Source organism: Typopeltis vanoorti, chromosome 13, assembly GCF_054136105.1.
Source record: "Typopeltis vanoorti isolate ZY-2024b chromosome 13, IOZ_Tvanoo_1.0, whole genome shotgun sequence".
NCBI classification, from domain to species: Eukaryota; Metazoa; Arthropoda; class Arachnida; order Uropygi; family Thelyphonidae; genus Typopeltis; species Typopeltis vanoorti.
Genome location: NC_143561.1, coordinates 63666798 through 63694413, shown reverse-complemented (window position 1 = coordinate 63694413; position 27616 = coordinate 63666798). Strand labels below are relative to the sequence as shown.

General features: G+C 36.3%; 1 protein-coding gene across 1 annotated transcript in view; it reads left to right on the top strand.

Annotated features, from left to right (window-relative positions):
- The window catches only part of LOC150100223 (transmembrane protein 245), a 282836-nt gene extending 260911 nt beyond the window's left edge, over positions 1–21925 (top strand). Inside the window, exon 14 of the transcript XR_016549228.1 lies at positions 21744–21925. The gene's annotated coding sequence lies outside the window, so the exon portion shown is untranslated. The remainder of the gene's footprint in view (positions 1–21743) is intronic.
- Positions 21926–27616: the final 5691 nt, after the last annotated feature.

Genomic DNA, 27616 nt, shown 5'->3' with positions numbered 1-27616 from the left:
AACAGCTGCATATCACCAGTTAAACCCATCTCAATATCATTAATATACAAATTGAACAACAATGGACCCAAAACTGACTCCTGCAACACACCGCTAGTGACCTTCCTCTTTAAGAATACTGCACTCCCACATACAACTTTCTTATACCTATCTGATAGCCAGTTACTGTTGTCCAATCCCATCTGCTTCAATTTATTTAACAACTTGGTGTATGGCGGTCTATCAAAAGCTTTTGCAAAATGCAAGTCTCTTGGTGAAGACATTTGTCACCTTGTTATAATACATAAGTAAGTTAGTAAAACATGATTCCCTTTAACTAACCCATGCTGATAACCATAGAGAATACTTCTGTTATTAACCCATTTCAGTATCCTATTTCTCACCAATGTCTCTACTACCTTCATCACAACTCCAGATATACAGATTGACCTGTAATTTGTAACCACAGCCATATCACCATTATGAACAATTTTACCTTCTTTCCACTCCCTTGGAATCTGCTGTTGTATAACTCTTATTAAATAGGCATGCCAATGCTACTGCCATTTCCCTGGAACATTCCCTTAAAATGCATGGTGATATGTCATCAAATCCTATGTCATTATTGACATCAAGTTATTTATTTCCTCAAATACCTCCTGCTCGCTCACAATTAAGCCACCCTCCTATGTCCTCGACACTCTAGTTCCTCATGATTCCATCCTGATCAGGGTGAAACACCCTTATAAATTGATCACGGAATACCTCAACAGTGTCTTTTGCAGCAGTTACCATCTACTGCTACAGAAGATACTGTTGAACTGTCTTCTGCAGCAGTAGAAGACATCCACTAACATGATATGTTCATAATTATTCTTCCTTCTACTTGCCACACATCTAAAAAAATCTCTCTAGAGTTTTTTCTTTGCTTGATTTGCTGATTCTACTCATACTGCACTTTTATGGAGTGCATTACATGGTCTGCTAGTCCTGACTGTCCAAAACTTTAGTTACAAATATATTTCTTATGTTCTTCCAGAGAGACATTGGTAGATCTGATAAGAGAAAAGCAAGTTGGTCTTTTCTTTTTTTACAGAATAGATGAGTGCACCCAGCTTGTTAAGGAGTTTAAAAGCAGTACAGATATGCACTGATTGGAATGAAGTCAATGGACATACCCATAGACAAGGTGCATCCTGCCATGTAACAAGTCACGTGTTTGTAGCTGGTATAAATAGGAGGAATATGATGCTCCCAAGTCAGTGTAACTGTGTCTATGTGAAATGGCTGCTTGAAGGGTCGGTGATAGTATACTGAGATGAAAGCACAGGGAGTCAACTGCAAGTGCTTCCTGCAGCGAATGACCCACCACACACACACACAAACAAGAATCCTAAATAATAAAATAACAAAGGAAATATCTGTTAGATGAAAAACAAGGTTTCAGAGAAGATAGATCATGTACAGATGCAATATTCATTATTATTATTATTATTACATCATACCTCCAGAGAGTCCAAAGACTCTTCGAGGGAGGACATCTACTCTACAACTCTTTGTCTCATTGCTTCACCAACCTTCATTATCTAACACCAACGCCATCTACCACCACTAGTACTTTCACAGATAATCACAAACATCCATGCCTACAACAGGATTCAAACCTGCAGCCTTTTGGCTTGAGAGCGGATATGCTAACCACTCGGCCAGCAAATTATCAGACAATTGATAGAGAAAACAATAGAATACAATAAGAAACTTTATATTCTTTATAGATCTGGAAAAAGCATTTGACAGAATATTAATTCAAAATGTAACATACAAATAAGTAAAGAGATACAAATTAGTAATGGCATTTGACAAGGAGACTCTTTAAGCCCAATAATATTCGATATAATAATGGATGAAATAATACAAAAAGTTAATAAAATACAAAATAGTGAAATAAATAGGAGTGAAAATAAATAATAGAATAATAGGAGCTATATGTTATGCAGATGTTGTACTATTAATTGCAGAAAATGAAACTCAACTACAAATATACTACATACATTTAATAAAGCAGCAAAATTATATAATATGAAGGTATCAAAAACTAAAACAAAATGTATGTCAATATCACAAGAACCACAAAGCTGCAAATTAGAATTGGAAGATAATATTATTGAACAAATTACAACTGTTTAGGTATACAACTGAGCTGGGAAGGAAGGCCACATCTAGAAGTCAGAGAACAAGTTGCAAAAACTGCAAGAATATCAGGATGCTTGAACGAAACAATATGGAAAAATAAACATCTTAGAGTAGAGACAAAAACCAGAATTTATAAAGCAGTAATCAGACCTATTATGACATATAATGCAGAAACAAGATCAGACACTAGAAAAACGAGACAAATGTTAAACACAGATGAAATGAATATATTAAGAAAAATAGTAAATAAAACAAGACTAGATAAAATAAAAAATACAAATATAAGAAAACAATGCGAAATACAAGCAATAAACAATTGGGTATCAACCCGAAGAATAAAATGGATTGAACATGTGGAGAGAAGAAGTGAAGATAGAATAATAAAAGAAGTCTATAGTTCGAAACCAAAAAATAAGAGAACAGGAAGACCTAGAAAAGACTAAAAGATACCATTAAAGAAGATGAAGTCTTGGTTGCAACATATATCGCATCTAATGCATGAAGAAGTAAATTTCTTTTAGACAAATTTTTATTGTTCACTTATGATGGAATAAACTATAAATGAAAACAATCAGTAGTGCATCCAGAGGGGGGGGGGGGCAAGGGACCCTGGTCCCCCAAAGAAAAAGGAAAAAAGCACCCCCCAATATTAAATCCTGAGTGCGCTACTGAAAATAATTTGTTATTCTTAAAGTGTTGAAGATATTTGCTGCAGAGTTGGCTCCTCTTCATTACCTTTTTGCCTGCTGCACTGGTATTTATCCTGCATCTTGGAAATCGGTCTGTGTTCACTCTGCTTCTAAGAAGGAAAACGAATGTTTAGTATCAAATCACTTTCCTGTTGCTGCCAGATTGATCCTTTTAAAATATCGGAGAAATCCATGAACACTCAAATTTTATACCACCTCAAAACATCTCAGATTGAACTAATGTTGAACTTGTTGATCACAAAAGATTCTTCTTGTTTATTTCACTAATATTTTGGCAAATATCTTTAAAAAAAGTTTCAAAGAACTCAAGTGGTTTGCTTTTGATGGTTCTATCATTTGAACTGATTTTGCTCAAAGGACCTTAAAATTCTTTGCAACAGATTTGTCAGTTTTCTTTCTGGTAGCACACTGTGCAATAATAGACAAATATTTTTACTTCATTCTTAAATAATACTGACATACCAGTATTTTCCTAATTCACTTGTTTTCATCTTTAATTGACTACAAATTCATTCCATAGTTTTCATGATGATTATATTACCTCCCAATTTGTTTCCCTATCCTTCCTGCAGATGTTTTCAGTTTCTGCAGCATTTTCCAGAAATTTCCAGGGTTACTGTTTATAATAATTGCTACCAGAAAATTACCTGGATTGCTTATGAATCTATTTGGATGATGATCACTTATTTGCTGTTCAACTGCCACACATGCATGCACACAAATAATTTTTTTTTGGAAACAATTTTCTTTTGTGTCATCAGAAATTCTTTTTACATTCAGTATCCTATAATGCACAATGCATCTTTCAAGTGTGTACATTACTGTGTTTTATGGGAAGTGTTGTCACCCATGCTGACTTCAACCTTTATTAAGGTGTCATTAGTGGAAGCTATACTATTGGATTCTAGCTTCCACTGATACTGATGAGACCTCAGTAAAATTGAAATTAGTTGGGTAGTGACCCTTTCCATAATGCATGATGCACGTAAACATCTGAAATGAGTTTTGCTGTGCATTGTTGAGATACTTAGGCAATTTGTTGGAAAGTTAACAGCCTCTCTTATAACAAGCAGCTAGGTTATGAAAATACTGCATATGCAAACTTATTTGCTCACACTTGGTTAAAAGATAAAACAGAAAATAGTTTTTCTTATCAAGTATAATTCTTCTTTTATCATCCCTCTCCTCTGAAAGAACCTTTCATATATATACAGGGTGGCCCATGAGTCACAAAGGGGTTTAAAATGTGAATAACTTTTTTGATTATTAATAATATTAAATATCAGTTATTCTAAGAAACATTTGGGAAATTAATCAAGGAAAAGTTCACAACCCAACACTGAACCAAAATCGTGCAGTTTTATTTTGAAAATCAGTATTCGATTATTATTAATTGGCCATGAGATCAGAGCAGGTAGCTCCAACTTCATCCAGTGGGATTACCTGAAGGAAAAGGTGTATGTGAACAAGTCCCAAACACTCCAACAGCTGAAGGAGAACATTAATGCAGAAATTAAGGTGCTACAGCCAAAAACATTAACAGATTCTTCAAATCAAATCTTCAGGTTCTACAGGGTGTTCGGGATAAATTTGACATATTTATAATTAATTATATTTTTCCGTAAGTTACATGTATTAACACACACTTCTCTTCACTTAAAAGTTTGGACCCTTCTTCATTCATATACAAGATGTCAGAAAGGATGGATAGCTGGAACCCACCTGAATCATGGAAGAGAATAACTTGTATCATGATGATTCGTGCCCGCCATCAAAATAAGGATATTACGACTGCTGCCCAATGCTCCCTGAATACAGTAAAAACAATCAGGCATGAACTAGAGACTTGCAATGGTGACTACGAGGATGTAGCAAGAAGAAAGATCCCTAGCAGACGATCTGATTGCGTTCGTACAGCAGAATTCCTCGCAAATCTGCAGGAACAGGTGTTGAAGAACCCTGGCATTGGAATTCGGGCTTTGTTCGTGGAGTTGCTAACTGTAGTCAAGCCCTGGATAACAAGGGTAGCCAATGGTAGGCCGTATGTATGGCAGCAGGATTCGGCCCCTTGCCACACCTCTGGGAAAAGTCAAAAATGGTTGTCTGAAAATTTCTACGACTTCACCAGTCCAAATGTTTGGCCTCCAAACTCCCCAGACCTTAACCCCATGGATTATTTTGTATGGGGCGCAGTTGAAAAAGACACCAATCGCACTTCCAGTAATACAAAAGCCCAGTTAATGGATAAAATTAAAACAGTTTTTGCGGCCCTTCCCAGGGAGACTGTAGCATCAGCTTGTTCGAGGTTCCGAAGCAGAATTGAAGCTGTGATCGATGCTAATGGTGGTTATTTTGAGTAAATCTTGTTGATAGTATTGTAATTAACTCTGCCTGTAATGTTTTTTTGTCAATTCATTAAATTTAATAGATACAAAGAAGATTTTCTTTTTCCTTACGAAACTGTCAAATTTATCCCGAACACCCTGTATATTTCATTATACCAGTAAAATAATAAAAGTTATTAAATGTTTAAATCCCTTCATTACTTATAGGCCATCATGTATGTATATATATATAACACTAACAGTAAGAAATATGTCCACTTGCCCATCACTGTCAAATTAAGAAAGTACTAATTTATAAAAATTTAATTATATAAGACACCATTTTACAAAAATTTAAAAACTGTGTCAAAATATTTTTTTTCATTTGGTTTCCAATATGAAGACCACATTTAGATGTTCAACTGTGAACATTGCCTTATCTGAAAAATTTCAATTAGCTAATAAGTACTTTGTGGTACCTTCTTCGTGAGTATTACAATAGTTGATTAAGATGAAAAATTTACAGTATACAAGTTAACAGTAAAAGAATCTACAGTTAAATAGCACAATTGAGCATGTAATGAAATCATACTTAGGATATGTTTTGTGTAATGTGAATCCTATCCAAGATGCATGTGTTTGAGATTTTTGATGAATAGTTGTCATTGTTATAGGACATTTCTGTTTGGTTTCAAAAGTATGGGTGGTCTGAGAAAGTTCTCGGCCTAACAACGAAAAATTGAATTTAGAATTTCAAAATTATTTTTATTTTTCAACATAATCTCCCTTAAGACTATTAAGACATTTATTCCAGCGATGCTGCAGCACCATTATTCCATTCCTGTAGTGGTTCTCAGTAAGATCTGCAAAATACCCCTCTAAAGCTGCAATCACCTCTTGATTTGAAGAAAAACGCTAACCAGCGAGGAAGAGTTTTAGCTTTGGGAAGAGATAGAAGTCAGAGGGAGTCAAATCTGGGGAATAGGGTGGATGTTCGAACAATTCATAGTGCAGATCCTTTAATTTTCTTATTGCCCAAACACCTTTGTGGGCAGGTGTATTGTCCTGATGAAAGATGATTTTTTTCTTTCATAGCACATCCTGCAAACCAGGTCTTTTCTCGTGAATTTTTTCGTCTAGTCTGGTTAAAAGATCAGAATAATATTCCCCATTATTGTTTTACCCTTTTCAAGATAATTAATAAACAAAATACCTTTAGCATCCCAAAATACCAATGTCATGACCTTTCCTGTTGATGGAACCGAATTTGTCTTCTTTGGTGCTGAACAACCAGCTTCTATCCACTGTTTTGACTGCTGTTTGGATTCGGGTGAATCCAAGTCTCATCCATGGTAATAAATTGATGCACAAAATCAGTTTTATTCTTGTTAAAATGCTCCAAGCTCTGTTCACAGATTTTCATGCGAGTACGTTTTTGATCTGCTGTGAGCAAGCACAGCACCCATCTTGTGCAAAGCTGTTTCATATGCATTTCTTCATGTAAAATATATCTTACACATTCTTTTGAAATGTCTGTAGTCTCAGCAATTTCACGCACTTTGACTCGCTGGTCATCCAGTGCCGTATCGTGCACTTAATCAATGATTTCTAGTGTTGTTACACTTTTTGGACGGCCTTCACGTGGATTATCTTCAAGGCTGATATGGCCACATTTAAACTTGGCAGCCCATTTCTTAATTGTCGAAAACGAAGGAGAGGTGTGCCCATAAACTTTTATGAACTTGAAATGAATTTCTTTTGGTGTTAAACATTCTTTTGCAAAGGATTTTATAGGGGATACAGATAATGCTTTTGCTTCAGACAGCTGTATAAAAAAAAGAACTACTTGATAGAATGACTTGCAATTTCACATGGATGCTTATGACAGATGTACCAACTTTAGAAAAAAAAAATCTTGCCGATAGTGTTGCCATGTATGGTCGAGGCCAAGAACTTTTCAGACCACCCTCATACGTGATTATCTTAATCTCTTCTTTGCAAGGAATGAAATCATCACATGTTCTCATTATCTTTGAATGTGTTCTGACATATAGGTTGGCCTGTATGTCCTATAGTAGAATATGCTACACAAACAATGGATTTTGTTGACATCAGATTTTTAAGGAAAGGAAGAAGAAGAGGTTTGGGAAGACACAAAAATCTTAAGATCATGCATTGAGTGGGGGGAGGGTGTTTGTGGGTGTCCCAATTGCCCTGGCCATTATAGAATGTTCTATCTATATATCCTGTGTATATCCATTTTGGGATAAGATAACCAAGGAAACTCCAGTGAGTGGAGAACTGGATTATACAGGAGCAATACGGGGTCCCACAAGGCTCAGTACTAGGACCTATATTGTTAACCTTTATATATCAATGACATTGCCAGTGGATTGCAAGGGGATATTCAGTTGTTTGCAGATGATGCAAAGCTGGGAAGGATTATTAGTAATAGTGCAGATGTGGTAGCCCCGCAAGAGGATTTGAATAAGCTATATAGATGGGCAAATGAATGGGGTTGTCAGTTTAATGCAGCAAAATGTAAGGTCTTGAGGTTTGGGACACATCGATGAGACGCTGCATATTCTATGGGAGGAGTTAAACTGGAGGAAGTAGGAGAGACAAGAGATCTGGGTTTGATGATTGATAGAAACCTGAAGTTTAGGGGACATATTGCAAAGGTGGTGAAGGTAACACAGAGGATTGCTGCAATTATGAGAAGGACACTGACCTGCAGAGATAAAAGGGTTATCATTCCGTTGTATAAGTCTCTGATCAGACCACACTTAGATTATTGTTCTCAGATTTGGTCCCCAGGATTTGAAGGGGATAAATTAACTGTTGAAAAGATATCTACAAAGACGGATGACAAAGATGGTCTCAGGACTGTACAAGGATAGTTATGAGAATCGGCTGAGGGAATGTGGACTGCAGAGTTTGGCGGATAGAAGAAAGAGAGGTGATATGATTGAGACTTTTAAACTGTTGAGAGGTGGTTATTGGGTTGACACTGGGGAGTTCTTTCACTTGGTTGAACAGCGGGAAGGAGTGATGACAAGAGGCCATCCCTGGAAGTTACGAAAGGAAACTGTGAGCAAGAGGGTGAGGAGTGGTTTTTTTGCATGGAAGGTGGTTGAGCCGTGGAATGCATTGCCTGATAGAGTGGTGAGGGCGAGAACGGTCAATGAGTTTAAGGAGTGGTATGATAGACTTTGTGTTTCTTAGGGGGAACTTCCCCTCGATGAGTCTTGACAGACTTTATGTTCTTAGGAAGGACCTCCCACGATGATTCTTTTGACTCCATGGAGGCCTGAATAATTTTTTTTTTTTTAATAATATAATATATTTATTGATTACTAAAATATTTATACATACAATAAACATCTTGTGTGACATTGCACCTTATAATTTTAGAGTTCACCACTAAGTGCTGCAATTCCTACATTGGATTTCAATTAAAATTTTTAATAATACTTTTTTGCCTTTATATTATGTATTTACAACACATGTTCTTCTTTAACAATGAAGATTATACAGAATTTTTAGTATAATTTTTTATTTTTTTATTTTATTTTTATTTTATTTTATTTTTTTTTAAGTTTGAGAAAGAAGGATTATACATACAAATTTCTGCATTTGCTTATAAGGCTAGCTTGTAGATGAGTGAGGCAAGTTAATCCCACCTACTCCGAAGCTTCGATTAGCTTTTATGAAGAGAGTGGGATTTAGCCTTCACTATTTGTGTTGTTGCTACTGTTTATGTATGGGATGTAGGCATTGGATGCTAGTGATTTGTGACGTGTATATTAGTGTTAATAGTTTCTTAACTTTGTTGGTATATTTTCCAGAGTTCATTTTTTAATGTTCTGTAGTTATCTACGTGTTTTAACTTTCTTGGTAGGTTGTTGAGTTGCTTCGGTATCTGATGTGATCTTACAAAAGAACCGTATGAGTTGTTGAAGGGTGTGGGGATGTAGAGGGTTGTTGTAGGTCGTGTTATATGATATGTGTCTCTGTTGTTTCGATAAGTGATGTTGAAGTAATTCCTTGTTAATGTCATGTAGTGTTTCAGGTTTTTAATGCTCAGAATTCTGTGTATCGCCATGTGCTTGTCGGATATTGGTTGTAGCGTGTAAGGTGTCCAGATCACTGTTGACACGATTTTCCTGTGTAGTGTTTCTAATTTTGTTAGGTGGCTGTTTGATGTATTTTTATAGACTGTTATTCCGTATCTGAGTAGGGATTCGCAGATACCGTGATATAGGAGTTTTTTTATGTTGGGTGGAATAATGTCTTTAACTTGGAAGAGTTTTGCTGCGATGATCCGGAGTTTGGTGTGTAGGTATTCTATATGTTTTGTCCATTTAAGGTGGGAATCTATACAGAGACCGAGGTATTTTGCGTGTGTTACAGGTTTGATTTCGGAACATTGGCAGGTATTTTTGTTGTTAATGCAGCGGTATGTGTGACAATGTATCGATAGTGATGCGGGGCATGTGATTCTTGGGTTGTGTATTATCAACATCTGTGTTTTGGTGCCCGTTGATTAGAATTGCGTTTTGGTGGAAGTATGTTGTGATTTCGTTTAGGTCTTGTTGTACTTTGCAGAGAGCTGTGTTAATGTCTATGTGGATTGCTAGTAGTGCAGTGTCATCTGCGTATTGAAATATTTGACTTCTTATGGATATGTTATGAACATCGTTAATGTATATGTTGAATAGAGTGGGTGATAATATGGCACCTTGAGGTACACCGTGTTTTACTTGTATACTCCGACTGTGACATGTACCTATTTTTGTTACTTGTGTTCTGTTTGTTTGAGAGGTAGTTCTTGAACCATGTATGCAGTGTTCCTCTTATACCTATTGAGTATAGTTTGGTGAGTAGTATGTCATGTTCAAGTGTGTCAAATGCTTTGGTTAGGTCCAGCAGTATAAGGACGGCGTACTTGTTTTTGTCGAGAGCTTTGTTTATTGTGTCGGCAATGTCTTCTAATAAAGTAATGGTGCTTTTTGTTTTCTGAAAGCCATATTGGTTTTGTGAGATGATGTTGTACTTCTGTAAATAGTTCTGTAGTCTGGTGTGTGTTATTTTTCCTAGAATTTTTGAGATGACTGGTAGTGTAGCTATTGGTCTGTAGTTCTGAGTATCGTTTCTTTTGCCGTGTTTGTATATTGGCGTAATTACTGCAGTTTTTAGTTGTTGTGGAATAATGCCTGTGTTGAATATTATGTTCACGAGTTTCAAAAGTATTGGATTTATTTGTTCAAGGTGTGTTATAAGGTCTGTGAGTCTTATTTTGTCTATTCCTGGAGTGGTCTTTGGTTTTAGTGTTAGGAGTGCTTCTTTTAGTTCCTGTTTTGTTATGGGGGGGGGGGAAATACATCGTTTGTTGTTGACTTTGTGTTGGTAGTTTGTCTTTTTTGAGTTGTGTGATGTTGTTTGTGAAAGCATGGTTGAATGAGTCTGCTAGTTCCTCTTGGTTTGTGTCCTGACCGAAGCTTTTTTTTTGCAATAAAATCTTGTGCTGAAGTTTCCTTTTTTCGGGTTACTAATTCGTTGAGTGTAGCCCATGTTTGCTTAATGTTATCGTGATATTCCATGAATTTTTGGAAGTAGTAGCGTCTTTTTGCCCTACAAATTTTTGTTGTTAGTTTATTTCTTGTGTTTTTGTATAAGGTTTGTAAATGTGTGTTACTGGGTGACTTTTTAAGTTTTTTCCATAGATTTTCTTTTTTAGTAATAGTATGTCGTCATTTATCCATGGATTGTTGTCTGTTTGTCGCCTCGTTTGTGTAGGTTTTGTTGCTTTTTTGTATATTTCTGTGAACTTTAGTTGAAAATTCTCGTATAATGTTACAGGATCATTTATTTTAAGTAGGGAGTTCCAGTCTGCATTTTTTACTTTCGACAATGCTCTTTAGTATGATCGAGTTTTGTCGACTTCTGTAGTGGTGGTGGGAGGGGGGGGAGTAGGAAACGTAATAAAACGAAGTTGAGACAAAGTAGTGATCGGCAATTTTTACGTTAATTACTGATGATGTATATATATGGATGGGAGCCCGTATATTGATATGATCAATGCATGATTGTGTTAGTGAGTTATTGAGTATTTCTTCTCTTGTTGGGGAGTTAATGGTAGGGTTTATGTTGTACTGACTTAGTATATCAAGATATGTGTTAGTGGTTGAAGAAGCGTGGTCAAGAGTATTTATGTTAATGTCTCCTATTAGGATGAGCCTGTGTGTTGTACGCAGTTCGATGCCGCTTAACCATGTTTCTAGCTCGTGAAGAAAACTGAGTGGATTATTATCCGGGGGTCTGTATATTGTGTTTATTGTGTATTTGATACTATTGTGGCTATTTGTGAGTTCCAAAATTAGTGTTTCCGCATGTTCAAAGTGAGTTTGTTTTTCTGTCACATTGTATTTTTCTTTGATAAATGCCACAATACCACCTCCTCTTTTTCTTGGTCTGCATAAGTTGTAGGTTTGATAATTATTTATGTTGTATGCGTAAATTTCTGTGTCGTTTATTGCAACTTCGGTCAGTATTAGCGCATCTATGTTTATCATGGTATAATTGAGCTGTGTTATCAGTGTAAGCCAGTGTTTTTTTTATACTTCTTATGTTTGTGTGTATAATTGTGAAGTTGGTGGAAATGTTGTCTGACCATTTCTTCAAAGAGTCAAAGACCTTGAAGTTAATGTTATCTGACTGGATATGTTCGCCTATGTTTGAGATCTCCATTATCCATTATATAGTTTTTAAATGAGTTCTAATCTTATTCTTAAGGATGTAAAGAGTTAGTTTTTTATATTGGTAGGCTGTGTAAGTCGGATTCACTTGTAATTATGTATACTCGAGTGGTTTTCATTCTTTCTCAAAAATATCTGGGAATTCTTTGTCCACGGGAACTTGTAGTTTTTCTCTGTTTTTGTCTTCCTTGCTTGGTATAGAAGATTTTTGTAGTATGGAGTCCAGTGTTCCGTTATATAGATTGGTGTTGGGAGTATCAGTTAGGATCGTTGTTGTCGGCCTTGTTTTCTTGCTTGCTGTAAGAATGGAGTCTCTCAGATTTCTCTTGGTAAATCGAGCAATGATTGGTGGCGGTCTCTCTTTATTTTTTTGTGGGCCTCGGTTGATATAGGTGATATCTGTGGTTGCGATTTGAATTCCAATTTTGCTGCCGATCAGTTGCATTATGTTGCTTAAGTCTTCTGTATTTTCTTTCGTTATTCCCTCAATTTGAAGTTCTTTTTTCCTTTCTTTTTGTAGCATGTGTTCCATTTGACACTTGAGTGTGTTTACTTCTTTCCGCAATTCTTGATTTTCGCGTTGGAGTGTTTCTATCGCTACCGTTAATTTCGTCTTTATTTCTCGCACGGTTCCTAACATTTCTTCAGAGGTCTCGTTATTGAACTGCATGTAATGTTCATACTCCTCGAATTTTTTGTTAATTTGTTCCATGTGTGCATTTAATAAGTCTTTCACATGAGTTTAAATGAATCAAAGTTATCTATAATTTTAGGATCCGGAAGCGGCTTACCTTGATGTGCGTCGTTACTTTTCTTTGTAATAATAATAATAACCTTTCCTGTATCCAATATGTAACTAACAAAATATAAAAGATATGCAGACAAGAAATAAAAATAGCCTTCACTCCTCTGTGTGAGGTTTCATGATTTTTACATACTCTAAAACCTCTCCATCCTTCTCTTAAAAGAAAGAGGGATCTGCAAAATCTGTTTATGTGGCATATATAGGACAAACAACTGTTCCAGAGAAAAATCCATATGCCAGAATACATCGAAGATTTAAAAAAAAAAATTGTTAGGAAATTCAAAGAAGCTTCTGAAATGTTCTGTAACTCAACACAATGTAACAGAGATCAAGGTATTATCTCGCTCGAAGTCTGGTCCTTGTTCATCAAAAATATTGAGTGTGCAAATCTCAGATATGAGGCACATTATATATGAAGTACTTATGAAGTATTGTTATTTTGAACACAACACTGAGTACATGGGCTTGAATAATATTCATGCATTCAGTGTTGTGCTATTTAACCACAGATTCCTTTTCCAATAACTGAGTATCTAATAAATTTCTCTTTCTTTTTTTCTTTTTTTTAAATTATCTAATACCTTTTATTTTATCTCTCTTTTTCATCCTGATCAGTTTATTGTTATTCCTGTACATGAAAGATAATAAAGCAGTTTTAATGGTCACAACTTTAAATGTGGTCTTTGTACTGGATACCAGCTGAATTGTATCCTAACCACAAAAGTCTTAGAAATACACAATTTTTTTTTTTGTTGTTGTTGATCAAGCATCACAAAGCTTATTATTAGCATCAAATTACAAAAGAGAGTGTTTCAAGAGGTTTCAGAAACTATAGCACATTATGGCAGTGTAAATGGATAAGGGGATACTGTTACTTTCACAAGAATGCTGTTTGAAACAATGCAAGTAGAGATGGAATCGTGAGTCAATGAGTGAACTGACTTCTTCTGGGCTGTTCCAAGAATTTTTAGAAGGTTTTGGTACCTCAACTTAAGTGTGAGAGACAGCATAGACAGATTTGCTTGAAAATTTTGAAGATTTTGTTTGTATAATACATAGCATTATACACACCTGAAGGGATGTGTGCTTTTCATTACAGGATACTAAGGCAATTAAAATGAACTACTTGTTAGCCTTTATATATATATAAGTAGCCTAGTCGTGAAGATACTTCACATGCAAACTTTCTTTGCTTACACTTGGATAAAGGATTAAACAAGAATATAATTTCTTGGCACATCTTTAATTTAAAAGACAGCTTTTGAATTTACAGAGTTGTAAGGTGAAAATTGCCTGATTGAGTGTAGAAAACTAGTTTGCTTGGATAATATCTTTTGGCTGATATCTTCTTCTTCTAGAACAAACATTCATGTCCTAGGAAACTATATGATTGTACTTAGGACATGAATGTTTGTTCTAGAAGAAGATATCAGCCAAAAAAAAAAAAAACAAAGGAGATCTGATCTTGTTTTGACTGGCAAAGTGGATGTTATCAAAGGTAAGGAGAAGGTAAAGGTAAATCAAGACTTTTTTTTATGGAATAAAAAACGCTTAAGTATGTTTTGGTAGAACTAAAGGCTCCTAAGCTGTCATCTAGGTTAAAGCATGGTATGAAGAAAAGCGTTTAAGGTATTTGCATGGATACTGAAAGGTTTATCAAATAAAGTAAGATGAAGACATGCACTTTCATCAACAAACTATGAACACGGTTTTGAAGTCTGTAAGATGAGAAACTGAGAGAAAAACAGAGCCAGCGCCCTAGAATAATACTCTTCGTAATTGGAGAAATCTGAGAGAGGAAATGGTCCACAATGAGATACACTGAATGACCTGAGAGAAATTAGTTACAGAATTGTGCCAATTTTGTTGAGGCATCTTATGCCAGACTTGATCATATGTCCTAGAAATGTCAAAAGCAACAGTTTCACCAAATCTTTCCACAGCACAGGTCCTCTGATAGATGATGGGACTAAGATATCTGTGGATAATCTAGAGTAGTAGAAGCTATAATTAGTAACTAAGAAAAATTTTCATAACAGGTGATGTGCTTTCACATTACCTATTTTCTGTGTGTGTGTGATAATGCCAGTTTCTCAGTTTTCATTGAACACTTATTCTTGTTTTTCATCTATTGTGAATGTGGTTTCCTTTCTCAACTTGTAATAAGCATTCAATCATGACTGCATTATGCTGCAACATGTTGCCTGATGGCAGAGTCGATGAGATTGCTGCTCTCCAGCCTGGGTTTAAATATTGTGTTATTATTATGGATATATGTATATATATATATATGTAGACAGGGTATCGGGCTAGAGGTATCCAAAAATATGGCTTATAATGCGAGAACCACTATATTCAAGAGTATATCATCCAGGTGGTGATATTGCAGGAATGAGTGATCCAAAGGCTTATACTGGAACTGGGATAAATGAAATGGAACAGCATAGCATATTACAGAACCTTAATGTGAATACAGCTGTGCGATTGGATGTATACCAGCTTGAGTTTTACATGAAGCGGCAAGGGAATTGTCAGTGCCCTTGACTGTATTGTTTAATCTGTCTCAGCTCTGAACAGATTAAACTGGGTTAGTCCTGAGGGGGAGGGGAGAGGGAGGAAATAGTTCCATTGCATAAAGGAGGCTCCAAGACCGATGTAGCAAATTACCGACCAATGAGCATATCAGAAGTTGTCACAAGTATTGAAAAAGTTGGTCAAGAACAAAATACAGGAATGAATAGATGGAAATAGGATACTGTTGGGGGGGGGGAGGAAGCATGGTTTTGTGAAGGGTAGGTCATGCCTTAGTCACTTGCTCACATTTTATAATACGATGCAGTGGCGGCCCGTGATGTTTTAAGTGGGGGGTGCTGCCTATACAAAATTTAAAAAAAAAAACCATTCTTTTTTAATAAGCCTAAAAGGCTATTTTACCGGTGAATATGTTAATAGAAAGGGGGATGGTAAATCCCTTTATGTTTTAATATTTTAATATTAAAGTTAGTGAGGGAGCTTGCTCCAACCTTGCATGGAGTTGCCCTGGTGTTGTACTACCCAAGTGATCATTTACACTTGGACCTGCCGATAGTTTTTTCGGCATGAAACTCTATGGATTTCAATCTGAGTTTCGTACCTGGCTATTAAAACATAAAGGGATTTACCATCTCCTTTCTATTAACATTCGCCAGTAAAATAGCCTTTCGGCTTATTAAATTAGTAATTAACATTAAATATAGGAGTACACCACTTCGGCAATTCGATAGTAGAGGTATGTAAGTTCATGTTCACTTAAAACCTTGATATTCCAGGTCTGCCTACTCACTGATGAGACCTCAAAAAAGGTTGAAACTGGTCTGGGTAATGACCTCTTCTCATAATGTAAAACAATATATATATATATCTCTCTTAGGAGCTGGCTTTTACATTATGAGAGAATATTAAAGTTAGTGAGGGAGCTTGCTCCACCTTTGCATGGAGTTGCCCTGGTGTTGTACTACCCAAGTGATCATTTACACTTGGGCCTGCCAATAGTTTTTTCGGCATGAAACTATGGATTTCAATCCGAGTTTCGTACCCGGCTATTAAAACATAAAGCGATTTACCATCCCCCTTTCTATAAAACATTATTTTTTTCCTAATTAGTATTGAATTTATTAATAAATAAATCTGTAGATTTATTTGTTAATAAATTGGTTACTTATTAGGAAAAAAAAGAATTTTTTTTAATTATATTATATAAGCAGCACCCCCACTTAAAACTTCACTGGCTGCCACTGATACGATGACAGCTGAGTTGGATAAAGGTAATGGGTTTACAGTGATACTGCTGGACTTTGCAAAGACCTTTGACAGGATGCCACATGGAATTCTAATCAGTAAACTGCAGAACATGGGTGTAGATATAGAGTTTGTGAGAGATGGATATGAAGGTGGTTGATGGAAAGATATCAGAGAGTAGTTTATTCAGGAGTAGAGTCCAAAAGAATGTCTGTGACAAGTGACTTGTGCCACATGGTTCTGTTCTTGGACCACTACTGTTTAATTTTCCTATATCATTAATTGCTCATTAATGATATAGGAAAGGATCTGAGAGGAACTGTTCAGTTATTTGCCAATGATGGAAAGTTGGGTAGAGCAATAGTTAATATAGATGATGTCAAAATTTTGCAGGATGATTTGGATTGATTAGCAGACTTGGAAAAGGAGAATGGATGTCAGCTTAATGTGGCAAAGTGAAGGTTATGCATTGTGGGGTGAACAGATTACTAACTGTATGCCACATTGGTGGAACTGTATTCCAGGAAATTGATGAAGCCAGACACTTGGGAGTGTTAGTGGTTAGGGAGTTAAAGTTTAGGGGACACATAGCAAAAGTGGCTAAACTGGCTCATTCAATCACTTGGTTATCGAAGAATACTTTGATGAGCAGAGACAAGTAAGCTGTTGTTGTTCTTTATTGAGCCTTCATAAGACCCCCATCTTGACTACTGTACACAGATCTGGGTGCTAAGGTTTCTTGGTGATGAGTAGGTGGAGAGTATCCCGAGGTGAGTGACTGACCAAGATTGAGACAGGTCTATGGAATAAACCTTACAAGAACAAGTTGATTTTTGGGTTACAGAAACTAGTTGATAGGCAGAAAGGGGCGATATGATTGAGACACACACAAATTACTGAGGGTATTTGGGATTAATTCAGAGGAAAGTTTTCAAAACAGGTGTGTTAGTGAGAGAACTAGGTGCCATCCATGGAAACTGAGTAAGAGCATAGTTAGCACTACAATTTTTACTTGGAGAGAGTAGAGAATGAGTGGAATAGGTTGCCAGAGACTGTTGTGGGTGCCATGACTGAATGTGTTCAAAGCAAAGTATGATAGATACTGCACAAATGTTGGATAATTCTCCCTCTATGAGTCTAAGGACTTTTTTGGAATTGCCCCTAATAATAATAATATATTTTCTCAAGCTAAAGCTCAGTTGATAGGAAATCTTTTCAAGATTTGTTTTGTCACACTTTCAACGTTGCTAGTGCGCATGTGTAGTTGTGGATGCCACAGTGGAAGGTGCAGTGTGTGCTTTGATTAGTTGAATTTAAATCAGTTACACATGTTCAGCAGTGTGCACAATGCGAATGAAATGTGAATCCTCCCATATCAAAATCCATTCTTCAGTGGGATTGATGAGACTCTAAAAGAGACAGGAAGTTTGGTTTCATGAGCTAGGAAACACCCAAAAATGCTTGTGACTATGGATCAGGTGCATGCATCATTCTCTAGGAGCCAACATAAGTTAATTAATCAGGCTAGTAATTAAGTGCAGATTCTTCATTCAACAGTTCACGACATTGTTCACAAACATCATTTGTTTACATACAAATTTTGACTTCTTCAATACCTTCAGCCAGATGATCACTGCTTGAGAACTGATTTCATTGCTGAGATTATCAGTAATATCAATGACAATCCCAGTTATCTTGATCTGTTGTTATTCAGTGATGAATCAATCTTTCACATTTGTGGGAAAGTTAACAGACACAACTGCTGCATTTGACATAGTCCCAAATGATAGTTCCTCACAAGTGATCAAAAATGAAAGCGACACACCAAAAGTCAATTGTTAAGAGTGCACAAAAATGATCATCAGTCCATTTTTTTTTCATAGAGCCCACAGTGACAGGACACACTTACCTTGACATGCTGCAGATCATTGCTGTTCTACAGCATTAAGATGTTACTACATTTTTGAATGAGAATTTCCTGAATGTTGGATTGGAAGAGGAGGCCTGGCTGCCTAAGATCTCCAGATATGACTTCACTGGATTTTTTTTTGCATGGGGCTTTATTAAAGAGTGTATCCAAGATTTGGACATTTGAAACAGCATATCATTGCAGCAGTTACTCTAATAACTCCTCAGATTCTGGAAAACATTTGACAGGAGCTTGAGTATCCTTTTGACATCTGTTGAGCTACATAAGGTGTCCACATTGAAACTTTTTTTAACCTTTATAAAAACTTGGTGAGTTACTCTGTATAATAATAAGAAAAATTTTAATTTTTGTAATTATACATATTTGTTATTTTACATTGTTAAAAGTTTGTTTTAATAAACCTGATAGATGCTGAGATATATGTGTATACCATAAGTGCCCCCCCTTATCTGCAGTTTCAGTTATCCATGGTCAACCCCAGTCCAAAAATATTAAATGGCAAATTCCAGAAATAAATAATTTATAAGTACATCAGCAAAGTGGATATTAGATCCAACATTATTTCAAAGCTGAATATTTGTAGAAACAACTATGGAAGTTTTGTAAGTTGACCTGAGAGCTTACAAGAACACAATCCTTGGCATCCTTGAGTTGCCTTCTTGCACTACTTGACTTAGGTAGCTACAGCAACTCAGGGATGCCAAGGATTGTATTCTCGTAAGCTCTCAGGTCAACTTACAAAACTTCCATAGTTGTTTCTACAAATATTCGGCTTTGAAATAATGTTGGATCTAATATCCACTTTGCCTATGTAATTTTGCATTGCCCACATAAAATTGTTCAGCGTTCTGAGTAGTTCTCGGTTACTGTCTTGGTATCACAATGCTTGTGTTGAAGTAATCCTTATTTTATTTAATAATGGCCCTAAAGCATTAGAGTAGTGATGCTGGCAATTCGGATATGCCATAAAGTCCTTCCTTTTAAGTGAAAAAGATGAAAGTTCTTGACTTCATAAAATAATAAATAAATAATAATAATAAACATTTGCTAAGATTGCATTCACATTCAAATAACTTTTATTACAGTATGTTGTTATAACTGTTCCATTTTATTATTAGTTATTGTTGTTAATCTCTTACTGTGCCTAATTTATAAATTAAACTTTATCATAGGTATATATGTATAGGAAAAAACATAGTATATATATATATAGGGTTTGGTACTATCCATGGTTTCAGGTGTCTGCGGGGTGTCATTAAACCTATCCTCCGTGGATACGTGAGAGAGAGTACTTTATTTTTGGATACCTCTAGCCCAGACACCCTGTGTATGTATGTACACACACACACATGTGTATGTGTCATGAATGTATAAATACAGTAATCTGCCTTTTATGCAACCTTTCAGTTATCAGAATATATATATTATATATATATATATATATTCTGCCATTTATCTGACCCTTCAGTTATCACAACAGCGAGTTCGGACGATCGAGGTACTATTGCGTGGTGTTCAACAGAGTTCATTGATGTGCATAGATCCTAACTGAAGGGTCATTGTTTTTTGAAGGGCGGATAAGTCATAAATTATATATTGTGGAAGAATGACATTGTGGGATAAAAATGGTAATAGTGTGCCTGGTCTAGAGGACATAGTGAAATTGTTCGATGAACATTTTATCGGAGTATTTCATCCTGGCAGAGTAAATTTAAATACTAGAGAGATAGGGCAGGTTCAAGGTTTAGAGGTGCAGAAGAAGTAGAGTGTGAGATTTGAGAGAATGTGCTAAAGAACTGACAGCTTCTTTGACCTGGCTTTTCAATGAAAGTCTGGCTACAGGAAAGGTGCCCAGGAAATGGAAGGAAGGTAAGATAGTGCCATTGTATAAGGGTGGTAGCAGACTGGAAGTGTCTAATTATAGGCCAGTTTTTGTCTCATCAGTAGTTATTAAGATCTTGGAGAAATTAGTGAGTGACCATATACAGCATTGGGCAGATGAGGGTAATGTTATCTGTGAGAGTCAACATGGATTTGCTAAGGGGCACTCTTGTTTTAGTAATATGCTAGCCTTTCATAATAAAGTTACAAGAGCAGTAGATGAGGGAAAAGCATATACTGCCATTTTCTTGGACTTAGTGAAGGCATTTGACAGGGTGCTGGATGATAAACTGATATTTAAGTTGCAGCACATGGCTGCAACTTAAGGATTCAGGATTGGCTGTCTGATAGGTATCAGAGAGTTGTGTATGGTGGGGCAATTTCAAGGAGGCAGAGGGTTACAAGTGGGGTCCCACAGGGTTCAGTACTGGGACCTATACTGTTTAACCTTTATATCAATAACATTATCAGTGGATTGCAGGGGATATTCAGTTGTTTGTGGATGATGTGAAGCTGGGAAGGGTTATTAGTAATAGTGCAGATGCGGTAGCCCTGCAAGAGGATTTGAATAAGCTAGACAGATGGGAAAATGACTGGGGGTGCAGTTTAATGCAGCAAAATGTAAGGTCTTGAGGTTTCGGACACATCAATGGGACGATGCATACTCTATTGGAGGAGCTATATTAGAGGAAGTAGGGGAGATAAGAGATCTGGGGTTGATGATTGATAGAAACCTGAAATTCAGGGGGCATATTGCAAAGGTGGTGAAGATAACATTGAGGATTGCTGCAATAATGAGAAGGACGCTGCAGAAATAAAATAGTTATCATTCCATTGTATTCCCCAAACTTCAAGACTTCATTTTGCTGCATTAAACGACACCCCCATTCATTTTCCCATCTGTCTAGTTTATTCAAATCCTCTTGCATGGCTGCCACATCTGCACTATTACTAATAACCCTTCGCAGCTTCACATCATCTACAAACAACCTTGCAATCCATTGATAATGTCATTGATATAAAGGTTAAACAATACATGTCCCAGTACTGAACCCTGTAGAATCCCACTTGTAACCTTCTGCTTCCTTGATATTGTCCCACCATATGCAACTCTCTGTTACCTATCAGACAGCCAATCCTGAATCCAGTTGACTAACCCGACATACTAAACCCATGTGCTGCAACTTAAATATAAGCTTATCATGTGGCATCCTGTTAAAATGCCTTTGCAAAATCCAAAAAAAAAAAAAAAAATTCAAAGAAATCTTATATATCGATATAAGATTTCTTTGAAATTGTTAGATATGTATAATTTTATGTAATTTCTTTCACTTTCTTTGTTATTTATTTATTTATAGTCTAATTGCCTATCTTGATTGCTTTCAGGGCAAATAGTGAATAGAAGCAGTGGAGCAACCAAGCTAATCAAATTCAATAACGATTGGAACCATACACATTATATTGATCTCAAATATTTATTTTTTTTAGTATAATTATAAATGATGATAATTAAGCAGTTGTCATGATATTGTAGAATATTCAGTGTTTACTCAGATTATAGTGTATCTAATTATGACAAAATATTCAACTGCTTTCATAAAATTTAGCTTTTGTAATAACTTTGGAAATATAAATGCTTAAATTCCCTGAAAAATGTTTGTTTTTATCATTTTAAATAAATCCTTGGATTCATTTATTAATAAATAGAGTGGTATATGGGATAGTCACCTTCAAGTGTTTTGCTAGAATCTAAAATTGCTTTCCAAGCAAGAAGCATCTGGAGTGTTTCCTCTGTTGCTATCACCACATGCCCTCCTCCTCCTCCCTTTCGTTGACCAAACTTTTTTCAGATCAACGATGAAAGTCAATTTCATCAATTAAATATTATTAAAAGTAAGTATAATTAAAATAATTATAAAGCAAGTCTGTTAGTGATACTGTACTTTGAAATTGTGTTATCTGTCAAATCATGGTACTGCATGACATTGTGTAGTGTAATTCTTGAGTTAGTAGCTCAAGAATTACACTACACAATTGTTTATACGAGGTGTGGATATTAAATAATGAGACTGGTTTATTATTACACCAAAAATGTGGTTTATTATTACAATTCTACAACTTAATTGTTATCCCCCTTTCAACATACTCCCCCTTCTCTATCTATACACCGTTGCATACGAATCTTCCATTGTTGGAAGCAGTGCTGCAAGTCATCGGGTGTTATCTGCTTCAGTAATGCTTTAGTTTTCTCCTTTACTTCATCCACTGACTGAAATTTGGGTGCCCTTCAATGCGGATTTCAACTTTCGAAAAAAGGTAAAAGTCACGTGGAGCTAAGTTTGGCAAGTAAGGTGGATGGTCCAATACTGGGATCTTCTTATCAGCCAGATACTGCTTTACAGACAGTGCACTGTGGGCTGGAGCGTTGTCTTGATGGAGAATCCAAGTGTTGTTCTTCCACAGATTGGGTCTCTTTTTCCTCATTTGTTCTCTCAGCTTGGCCAGAACCTCAAGATAATAATGTTGGTTAAATGTCTGACCTGTGGTACCCATTCAACCATTACTAAGCCATTGAGATCAAAAAAACAATCGGCATTGCTCGTAAAGGAGAAAATGGCAGGGCTACTGAAGCAGATAACACCTGATGACTTGAAGCACTGCTTCCAACAATGGAAAATTTCTATGCAACGGTGTATAGACAGAGGAGGAGAGTATGTTGAAGGGGATAACAATTAAGTTGTACAATTGTAATAATAAACCACATTTTTGCAACTAGTCTTGTTATTTAATAGCCACACCTCGTGTATTGTACTTTGAAGTTTGTATTATATGAGATTTTGCTTTTAATGTTTTGGAATTCATTTGTCCGTGTGTTGAGGCTTAAGTGCTGTGCAGAATTCATGTTGGAGGTTTAATGGAATAATTATCAGCACTGAGAAAGGATTAAAAATAATTTTAATACTTCCAATATTTTGTCTCTTTCACAGAGACATCTTCAGGGATTACAAACAACTTTTTGTAACAATACACACACACACAAAAGCAATACAGTAGTGAGTGAAACTAAAGTCCCATCTAGGTGGTGTGCCCTCTATGGGCATTTGCAGCTGGCCTAAGACGTAAAGAGGGATCTCTAATAATTAATGATTCCCAAATTTTGGGAAGTTTAATGCAGCCGTATTTGTCTAAATTAAGTTGATTCTTGAGTGCAGATGCAAATTCAAAAAAACAGTCTTTCTCTTTTGAATTTACTATGGTGGAGCATGGTCGTTTTTTTTTTCCAGGAGATCCTGTGGGTAGTATCCAAAACATGATCTGCAAGGCCAGATTGACCATAATCGTGATTGCAGATGTAAAATCTGTGTTCTTCTAACCGGATGGATGCTGACCTGTCCGAAGTAAGCCAGTTTACAGGCACAAGGTACACCATATACTCCAGGCACTGAGAGAGGAGCTGGTCTTTAGTGTAATGGATAAGGGCTGCAAGTTTATGGTAGGACTTAAAAGCTGTATGGAGTTGTACTTTTTTAGTGATCTGGCTATTTTTTCTGATGTACCACGGATGTAAGGTATGGTGATGGCATTTCTGTAGTCCTGAACAGGTGGTCGGGGAATTCAGAAGGATTTGATTATTTTTTTAATCCTGTAATCATTATAGCCATTGGAAAGGAAGGTGTTGTGTGTGAGTTCAGTTGAAAGGGAAGTTTCACTGGAACAAAGATTGTGGGCTCTATTGGTTAGAGTTTTAATAATGCCATAATGCTGAGAGGAGTGGTGGTCGGAAAGTTTGTGAATGTATCTGCCTGTATGAGTGGGTTTTCTATATACTGAGAAAGAAAGGTTACCATTAGGAAGGTGTGTTAGTAAGGTTTCCAGGAAGGGTAAACTATTGTTATTGTTGGCTGGCCTTTTTAAAAAGATGTCGGGACTCAAGAGTTATTCCTAACTGTGTTAGACTTTAAATCAAATTTACATCAAATGAAGCCCTCCCGATATACAAACGTGTTAGTCTGGCACTATTATGAGAACAGATTACCGCAACTCATGCCAGCCTCACTACGACAAATGGCGCCGTTGGCTCGTTACAATCAGAGCTCTCCGCTATACTCAATCCTGAACTTTGGTCCATTCTCTTTGGCATATCAGAAGCTTCTTCTCAGAAAGAATTCCAAATAATAAAAAATAAGCACATCAAAAAGTTTAATAACCTCTGTAAATCTAAACCGCCACCTTAAGTTCAACCGCTCCATACTGTAGTCAACCTATTGTCAAAACGACTCGGCGAAGATGCTGTTAGTGCCCTTTTAAAAAATTTAAAAAAAAACTTCTTAAACAGTGTCCTCCTGGCCTCTTGACATTACAAAAAAACTCAAACCATTCGGTTCTCGTCCCCCCCCCATCCCCCGTATATACGGTTTACCTAAAATCCATAAACCTAATTCTCCCCTAAGACCTATAGTAGATGCCACCAATGTACATTGCTAATTGTCATAGCAACTAGCTAACTCTTTGACCTCCCTCACTGGTGTTACCACATCTTATGTAAAAAACTCTACCCACTTTAAAAACTTAATTGAAAATCATACTTTAAATAGTACAGACATATTGGTCAGCTTTGACATCATCTCATTGTTTACCAATATTCCCATAACTGACACCTTAACACTCTTAAAAAACGTTTTTCCTTGTGATATCTTAGATCTCTTTTCCTTTGCCATCAACTCTGGTTATTTTTCTTGAAAGAACAAAATCTACAAACAGATGGATGGAACTGCTATGGGTTCCCCTCTCTCACCCCCTCTTGCCAATTTTTACATGGAAAATTTAAAAAAACGAGCCATTGACTCTTCCTCTCTAAAAACTTATATCTGGCTAAGATATGTAGATGATGTGTTCTCTGTTTGGCCTCATGCCCAGACACATTAGATTCCTTCCTCAGTCACCTCAATAGTCTACATCCAAGAATCCAGTTTATGATGGAAAAGGAAAATAACAATAGTTTGCCCTTCCTGGACACCTTAGTAACATGTCTTCCTAATGGTAAACCTTTCTTTCTTGGTATATAGAAAACCTACTCATACAGGCAGATACATTCACAAACTCTCTCACTACCACCACCCCCTCTCAGAAGGGGTGGTGGTAGTGAGAGAGGCATTATTAAAACTCTAACCAATAGAGCCCACAATCTTTGTTCCAGTGAAACTGCTCTTTCAACTGAACTCACACACATACACAACACCTTCCTTTCCAATGGCTATAATGACTACAGGATTAAAAAAATAATCAAATCCTTCCGAATTCCCCTTCCACCTGTTCAGGACTACAGAAAATCCATCACCATACCTTACATCCATGGTACATCAGAAAAAATAGCCAGATCATTAAAAAAGTACAACCTCCATACAGCTTTTAAGCACTACCTTAAACTTGCTACCCTTATCCATTCCACCAAAGACCAGCTCCCTCCTTTCTCAGTGCCTGGAGTGTATAGAGTACCTTGTGCCTGTAAACTGGCTTACTTTGGACAGACAGGCAGGTCAGCATCCATCCTGGTTAGAAGAACACAGATCTTACATCTGCAATCAATTATGATCAATCTGACCTTGCAGACCATGCTTTGGATACTATCCACAGGGTCTCCTGGAAAAAAAACGACCATGCTCCACCATAGTAAATTCAAAAGAGAAAGACTGTTTTTTGAATCTGCATCTGCACTCAGGAATCAACCTAATTTAAGCAAATACGGTTTCACTCACTACTGTATTGCTTTTGTGTGTGTGTTGTTACAAAAAGTTTTTGGTAATCCCTGAAGATGTCTCTGTGACAGAGACGAAATATTGGAAGTATTAAAATTATTTTTAATCCTTTCTCAGTGCTGATAATTATTCCATTAAACCTCCAACAGGAATTCATTTGTCACTTATATGGTTCCAAAAAATTATGCTAGTATTTGAAATGACAGTTTGGAATGTATAATTTTTAGTTATTTATGGCAGTGAACAAGTTCAGTGTAATCCCTCCATGTGCTGCTCAGCATACTAAATTTATGCCTCTCTCTCTCTCTCTCCTCCTTACACATACTAATTAAGAAAAAAAAAAGAGAGCTTATGTTGGAGCTATGAGGTGGCTTGAAAATGTAATTTACTACACAACTACCTCTCGAGGAAATGGATATCTGAAGTTCTTGAGCATCATGACAGACTTATTTTTCAATATTGTCAGTTTTTAAGCTCATTATCCAGCTGCTTGATATATTTACCACAGTGGACTTACTGTAACAACATTATGGGCATCACAAAACTAGTTTGTTATAGTTCATAGTTTGCTGATGCAATTGTTTGGGCTTTAGGTAGAATATTTTGGTTTTTGTGGCAGTGAGTGAGTTTGAATGGTGTTTGTTATAGTGAGAGTCAGGGCCATCATAACTCACTAAGCAGCTTAAGCAGTTTCCTAGGAGGATAAGTTATCTCAACTGTAAGAACACTGATCCTGGTGAGAGTGATAGGCAGATTGGTATGATGAGTTAAATTTTCATTGAACATATGACTTGATTTTGCATGACATACAACATTTCAGCAAATAGCTTTTTGAGCATTTTGTTCAATTGTCATAATTCTGAATATAATTATTAGAATGGAATATAGGTGTATGAAGTTCTCAAAAAGATGAACAACTGTTTTTTGTTTGCAACTGCAAACAATTTGGTTTTAAAAAAAAGAAAAAAAGTAGCGCCTTTTATTCCCAAAGAGAGTAGGCAGGCCTGCTTTAGTCCTAAACATTTGAAGTTTGGAGGAAAGCTAGTCTCCAACCCTAAGCTACTACTGATAATGAACCGTAAGCTGTCAATAAATTCAGGCTTTAAGGAGAGGGATATCAGAGAAGTGCTTATTATTATTTGACAAGTTTTTATTAAGGAGTGAAAAAGGAGTCCAAAGGGAAAGGAAGGCAAGATTGTACACTTCATAAAGGAGGTGACAGAATTCAAGCATCGGATTATAGGTAAATCTGTGTGTCAGGTGTTGTGGTTAAAGTGTTGGAAAGGCTGGTGAAAATCCAGAATTTGGTTGACAACAATGGCATAATGTTTGATTGACAGCATGAATTTGCTAAAGGGAGGTCATGTTTTAATAATCTACTTACTTATTACAATAAGGTGGAAGATGGATACACAATACTATACTTAGACTTTGCAATTGCTTTTAATATATTACCGCATGATAAGTTGATAGCCAAGCTAGAGCAGATGGGTTGAATATTAG